This window comes from Phodopus roborovskii, unplaced genomic scaffold (genome assembly GCF_943737965.1).
Source record: "Phodopus roborovskii unplaced genomic scaffold, PHOROB, whole genome shotgun sequence".
Taxonomy (NCBI): domain Eukaryota; kingdom Metazoa; phylum Chordata; class Mammalia; order Rodentia; family Cricetidae; genus Phodopus; species Phodopus roborovskii.
The window spans coordinates 23001411-23008780 of NW_026125295.1; the positions used below are offsets into that span (position 1 = coordinate 23001411).

General features: G+C 48.3%; 1 protein-coding gene across 1 annotated transcript in view; it reads right to left on the reverse strand.

The window, feature by feature from the left end:
• Positions 1-6950, reverse strand: part of Nmnat3 (nicotinamide nucleotide adenylyltransferase 3) — a 109362-nt gene extending 102412 nt beyond the window's left edge. Inside the window, exon 1 of the mRNA XM_051206583.1 lies at positions 6897-6950. The gene's annotated coding sequence lies outside the window, so the exon portion shown is untranslated. The remainder of the gene's footprint in view (positions 1-6896) is intronic.
• Positions 6951-7370: the final 420 nt, after the last annotated feature.

Sequence of the window (7370 nt, forward strand, 5' to 3'; positions counted from 1 at the left end):
GCCCAGATGCAGGATGTGGAGATGCACTAGTGCAAGTGACCCTGCTGCATTTCAGCCTTGCTTAGGGGCAAGCACACCTCTCTATGGCATCACCCCTCTTGTTTTCAGCCAGTGGTGCTACTTTGGGAGGCTGTGGAAGCTTGAAAAAAGCAGGAGCAAACTAGCAAAAGGAGGTTAAAAGGGGAAGCTTTGAAGGTTAGAGCCAGGCTCTGGTTTCTTTCCCTCCCTCTCAGCTTACTGGTCCACCATGAAGGAACTCTGGTGGTTTCTTTTCTCTTTCCTGGCCACTACCACGAGCCCTTTCCCTCCACCTTTCCCACATTGAGGGACTGAGATACCACAAAACCATGCTGAAATAAACCTTCCCTCCCTTAACTTGTGGTCACAGTGAGGCAAAAGTAACTAACAGAACAATGTGAAGTCGTGAAAACGAAGCATCCATTGTCCCCCCCACTATCATGCTACCACAGGAAGCCCTGGCAAGCGGCTTCTCTGAATAGCATCAATCCAAAGGTCTTCTGCTCTCTCTGCAGGTGGGGGCTCAGCGTCATGCACTGCACACGCCCCCCACCCTTGTGGTAGGCAGCCCGTTAATTTCACTATCTCCCCATACAGTTCACTCAGGCCGTGCCCAAGTTTCCACCATCACAGGTGATGATGGGCAGTGTGACATTATGAAGAACTCTTTCCACTTTGGGGACTGTTTTCTTAAGGCAGAATCCCAGACGAAGCTGAGGGATAGTCACATTTCAGTGACAGCTCCTCTCCTTCCACCATCTACAGCTCTCAGAATTCTCAAGAAGCATGTAGTGGGGGGGGGGGGCAGGCTTTAGCAGCCTTTTTCCCCCACAGACCAAAAAAAAAAAAAAAAAAAAAAAAAAAGGCAGTAAGACAAAAAGCGCCAATAATAGTTTCATAAAAGAGGCCAGATGGGAATTAGAAGCTAAGCAGGCTTGGCTACTAAGGATAGGCTTCTTGTGACAAACACCTACCTCTGATCTTTAAAATGAGCACTGAGAAGTCAGCAATAATTTCTAGCTAGAGTCCTCCATACCAGGTACTGGGGGCTAATGATCACCTGCTCACAAACTCCCAGCCTCCTGCAGCCCTCTCTCTGTCATGGCCTGCCTCTGAAAACAATGACATTCTCTCCCCCATCTGCCCCTCACTGAGCTCAAATTGAGGCTGTTTGCATCACTTGTTTTCACCATCTTCCTCTGCATCCTCGGGAGCAAACACCCTGGTCGATGGTGGAGTGCAGATGGCTATGGTAGGACACAATTAGGCTGAACCCTGTTTGTCAGCCTTGTGGCACGCTCTGCCAATCTTCAGAGCACTGAGATGGGGAAGAATCACCACACACATGCTCACCCTCTTCTGTGATTGGCCCTGCCTTGGCACTTGGTTTTTACAAGAGGGACGGGGTTGGGGGAGCTGACGGAGGTGTAAGGCAGGGGGAAGACTGGCTCTAATTTAAAAGCATCTTAGGAGCTCTAAAGAGTTCCAGGTTGACTGATGGACACATTTACTCCTCAGCATCCCTTTCATAAATATCTACCACTTAACATGCACTTTCAGGAGGCATAAATACCTCCTGCATGTCAGCCTTTATGGAAGTCAGATTGCCAGAGCTATTTCTTTGCTCCATGGCCATGAGCCACACAATTACCATCCTATTAAAGCTGTGCCCTGGGAACACAGCCCTTCCCCACTGGCTTGGGTGGCAGTCAAACACGCCCTACCAGGAGGAGTCAGGCGCCGCCAGTGCCTCTGTCTTTTGCTCTGGGGAAACAGGCAGCTCAGCTCTCTAAATAAGGTTGCCACTTGTCAACATCCCTGGCCATAAGCAAATTATGTTACTCTAATAATATTCGGGCATAGAGAGATAATGTTTTCCAGAGGCACTTGTGACATGGCTTGCCAGTAGAAGGTAGACATAGTGTCCCTCACAAGTGCCTGCTCTAGGAAGACCAGGCTCACTCTGATACCACTAGCCTAGCCAGCTCACACAGGTGCAGATAGACAAGGCGTACCCTGAGGGTCAGCAGCAGGTACTGTTACCCTTCCCTCTCTGAGGTGACAGGCCACTGGCCATCATATGCTAAATTTATGTGGGCCTTCAGCCTGGTAGGTCTAGGCACAGGATAAAACAAGCTCTCTGGGCATTCTGTCCCTCAAAAGGAAGAGGGCTCCAGCACTCACCTCACCAGATATGCCCTTAGTTGAGTCAGCCATTTGCTGCCTTGACAGAGCATGAGATGGGCAGTAATGACACCCGAGACAACATGCAACCAGGAACTGCACAGTAAACACTAGCAGCAGACATGAGACCCACTCTTCTGCTTGGAAGCTGGAGGCCCACATTTCAAAAGTGTATATTCTTGGCAAGTTCACAAGTCACAGATCACTAGAATTTTTACAGAAATGTTCTGCAGTATTCTCCGAAGGTGTGTGACTACCTGAGCATTAGCCTCCAACCAACAGTATTTGCAGGCCCATTCACACAGTCCTGGGACCCCAGGGCTCTCCTGCTCAGCAGATAACCACCTTGAGGATTCGCTGCGAAGTGTCTGCTTATATGCTCATGTCTGTCTTTACATACTTGCCTCCTGTGTTCAGGTTTCATGTGGGTTAAGACCGCCATTTCTGAGTCCCCACTCAAATCCCTAGGGCATTGGCTGAGATATCTGTGTAAGGAAACACGCCAGGTGCAGTGCTAGGACCCAGGAATGTTTGGTCTCACAGCTGTGGAAGAGCTCCAGCCAACAGGCATCACTGGGGCCTGCAGACAGGTAACCCATCCCCATGAAGTCAGAGGTGATGGTTGAGGAAGCCTCACTTGCTACAGCTGTAACTCGATAGCTGTCTATGAATCAAGATTTCAGGGGTAGCTGTGGCCAGGGGCAGGACAGCTGGTTTCCCTGGGCAAGAGGCCAGGCCCAGAGATGGCACCTCTGGATGGCAAGACCAGACAGTTAGGACTTCCAGACGGTGTGGGCACCTTTAAATCAGGCACATTTACTCCTAAACCCATTACCTCAAAGAATTCAAGATTTCCCCACAGTGTGTTCCCACATTCACACTGGCCAGGGAATGCCTGGCTATCTGAGGATGGGATGCGGCTCAGTGGAAGGGCCCTTGCCTAGGATGTATGAGGCCGTAGGTTCAATGCCCAGCACCACAGAGGGAAAAAGAAAGAAAGATCCACACCTATGAAGGGAGGTGGTGTGCTGGCTTGAGGCCTGCCCTGTGAAATGGGATCTGTCCATCTTTACTAGGGAGTGGTGATAAATGAGCAGAGACAGACACTGGTCAGGACAAGCCACTTTATTTAAGAGCTCTGACAGCCCAAAGTGGTTTAACATAGATGCATGGAAGATTTATCTAGATGATAAAACACCTGCACTCAAAAGGCACATAAATTATGATTTTGCAGGTTTTATTTTTCCTTTACGAGTAACATTATACAGACCGAGCAGGTTATATTTAGGAATATATATGTATATGCATATATGCATGTAACTGCAATTAATGAAAAAAAAAGAGGCCATGAATTTGATAAAGAGCAAGGAGGGGTATATGGGAGGGCTTAGAGAGAGGGGAGGGAATTGTATTATAATCTTAAAAAGAAAAAACCTCATAATCGAGTGTTTTAATAAGAGAAATACATATGAGGCTGATAGCTCTTCATACACATGGCCTGACTGTCTAAAGCACCTCTGCTACCAGACAGGCCTGATTCAGAACTGAACTCATACATCTGTGACCTTCATTTTCCTTGTGGTGGTGGTGCACGGGAGGACTGATAAACACAATACAATACCAATAGCTATCACTGACTAATAACTTTTCCATACTCCATCTGTGTGCTGAGGTTAGCCCTTCAGGTACTTATCTTGCTTATTATGAGTTGGGTATGATTTCCGAAATAAAAACATAAATGCTAAGACTTCAGTCATATGCTGTGTTATGTAATTGGAAAGCCATGGGGTTATCCATCAGGGTGCCTCCTCCATGAAAGCTTCCGTCCTCTGCAAAGCTTAAGCACATTATTTATTCTTCTCTGACTTCATACCCATGTTTAACACACACACACACACACACACACACACACACACTTACTTCAAGAAGTTCTCGGGTTTATTTTTATTTGTTCATTCACTCATCTGTTTGTATATTTTGAGCATGGCTGCCTAGTGCAGGGCTTATAATATTCCCCAGCTCCTAAGCTACCTGGCGAATGAGGTCATCCTCAGGCACTAACCAAAGCCATACTATAGTCATAAAGATAACGAGGTCAGTTAGAGCAACTCTAGCCCCCTGCAGGGCCCTCATCCAGTCATGAGTTAAAGACAACTTTAGACCTGTGGGGTAATTTCTCCTTTTTTTTTTTTTTTTTTTTTTTTTCTTTTTCTTCTATTTTCTCTGGCCCAAGTTTTCTCAGTCTCTTGGGCCTTTTGGCAGTACAGCTGGACTGAGGTCCACTATCATGTAGAATGTCTGTCATTTGGAGGCTGGTGCTGTCTGAGGAAACCATTGCCACAGATAAGTCACCCCCGACTAATCACCCGGTCCAGCTCCTCATCCCCCACCACACTTCCCTCCCCACCTGTCAGTGCTGCCCGATAAGGAAGGGGCAATACGGGTAGCATGGTAGCTTCCTACATGCTGGATACATGCCAAGTATTCTGGGTATTCAAGATCCCAATGGCCTGTAAAGCAGGCAATATTGTTCTTGCTTTCGTTTATTTGGAGAAGAACAAAATGCCAAAAACCCACTAAGCCTGAACAATCCTCACTGCCCAGGGGACAAGTGACATCTTCAGTTGCAAAGCTGGGAAGTCACAAGCCTATGGCCACACTGCCATGGCTGCTCTTTATCCTTTCCTTCCAACATCCTTTTAAAAATCCTCTATTCAATGCTGCCAGGCTCCTCCCTTAACTGTGCTCCCCATTCTGTTCTCTTAGAGAAAATTCTGAGTCTATACCAATAGTGTGGACAAGACCACAGGAGACATCAGACTCATTCAAGGCCTAAAACATACCAAGCCTCTTTCTTTACTCATTGTTGTTACATATATATGTAGCTATGTATGTGTGTGTGTGTTATTATATGTACTAATTACATGTAACAACAATTAATAAAGAGAGAGGCCATGAATTTGAAAGACATCAAGGAGAATTCAGAGGGAAACAAAGAAAGAGGGAAATATATTACAATCTAAAAATATAAAGGAATATCAACACACACACACACACACACACACACACACACGTACGTAAGTACTAAGTGACCTACAGGTGTTTCTGGAAGTACACAGCACTCTCTCAAATTTGTGCTGGTCTCAAGTTCTGAGGGATCCTCAGCCAGGGACCAGTGAGATGCTGCTGAGGAGTCTCCTGGCTGATCTTAAAAAGTGACACCAAGAACTGGGAGCCACTTGTGAAGGAGTGGGGGCATGCTCTCTGGGACTCTTCGGGGCGGGCAGGATCAGGGAGAGCTTGCTGGGAAATCTGTACCCAGACAGAAGCAAGGCAGCTTTCTTCACAAGGCTCAGATCAGGTCCAGGAGGGTCACATGGCCAACCCTGCACAGGCTCCAGGAGGGCAGGTCTTCGGTCTGCTTCTCTGAAGCCTTAGTGCCAAGGAGAAGTCATGAGTCAGTGTTTCAGAAAGAAATGACTGAACCTGTCCTCCACTCAGAGAATAGGCTGTGTGAGTCTACTCACATGTCAGAGGAGAATGACCAAGAAAGAGGAGAAAGACCCCCAAGTTCAGTCCTGAGGAGCCTAGCCTCCTTGTAAGACCCTCAGCCCCACCCCTCCCTGCTGTCCTCAACAGCTCTGGAGGGTGCATTCCGCAACCCATTTCCCAGTGGTACAAGCAATCCCATTTTAGCACAGAGGCAACGTTGAGGCACTGCTTGACAAACGCCATGACCAAAGCAACTCAGGAGGGAAGCCTTTCTTTGGCTTATGCTTCCACATCACTGTCCATTAACGATGGAAATCCAGACAGAAGGCACGGAGGACTGCTGCTTCCTCGCATTTCTCTCAGTTTATACACCCCAGGGCCACCTACCTAGTAAGGGCTTGGAAGGGGTGTGGTGGGACCGCCCACAATGGGCTGGGCTCTTCCTCATCAATGTTAAACAAGAAAAAAAGCCCTGACACTTTTGTCACCAGGTTAGTCTGATGGGACATTTTTACCATCGAGGTTCCTCTTTCCAGATGACTTTCGCTTGTGTCAAGCTGACAAAAACTAACCCACGCAGGAACTTGCAGGCTCTCTGCAGGCCAGTCTTACTGACCTTCATTCCCCAGCCCACATTTTCTCCCGAGAAAATCCATTCCTGAGTTGTCCACCCTGGAATTCAGTGATTCACCTCGTAGCTTTAATTCAACAGGGTTTGCAGGCAGGGAACTTGATAAAACCTCTCCAGCACTCTGGGCTTTTTTTTTTTTTTTTTTTTTTTTTTAATCGCCACAGCTCCTACTAACTTGAACTTTCATACTTTAACGTATAAGTTTGTCTTTGCTAGTCTGAGCTCGGTGGAGTGGCACGCTCCGCGTTATGGCTAATCCCTGGGACCCGAGTACTTAAGTCAGTGGAAGACTACCGCATTAACACACAGTAAATTGTTGCACGCTTATTTTTAACTGTATATGTGCTGCAGGAGGGATCCGAACCCACGTCAAGCCGATCCTGTCTGTCGGAAACGTAACAGTGCAGCTGGCACGGTTTTGCGCTCCGCAGCTAACGAACGCCCTTGTGCGCGCGCGTTCCCGGGTCGCCGCCGCCGCCGTGCGTCACGTGGGCGCGGTATGAACGCGGGATCCAGGGCCTCGTTGGCACCCACGCCGGCAGAAGCGGGCAGCCAAGGCCGTTGTGCTTACCTGCGCGTCGCTTGGCTCCGCAGCGGCACCCGGAGAATCTCGGGGGTCAACAGGAACCACGGACCTAATTAGTGCTCAGCCAGGGAGGGGATCCGGTTATTCGCCTTGACCCAGGCTGGGGGCGGGGCCCAGAGCGAACTTGACCTTGAAGCTCCCCACCTTCCCGTTGTGGGCGGAGCCCGGGGGAGTAGGCGCCGAGCCTTGTGCCCCTCCCTGAGGGTGGGTCTGATGAGGCTCCGCCCCTCTCAGGGCCCATCACCACGCCTAGTGCCCCGCCCCCTCTCTTCAGGTGCCCAGTAGGTTCCAACCCTTGACCTTACTGCTTCTTGTTTGTTTTTATTTTTTCGGTTTTGTGTTCCGTTTATTTCTTTCAGATAACTTTACTCTCTTTTTTAAAAGTCTGAATTAAAAATATGTCAAGCAGAGTATGGACACTTCTTAAAGTGTAAAATATCTACTTATGAAAGCCTCAAG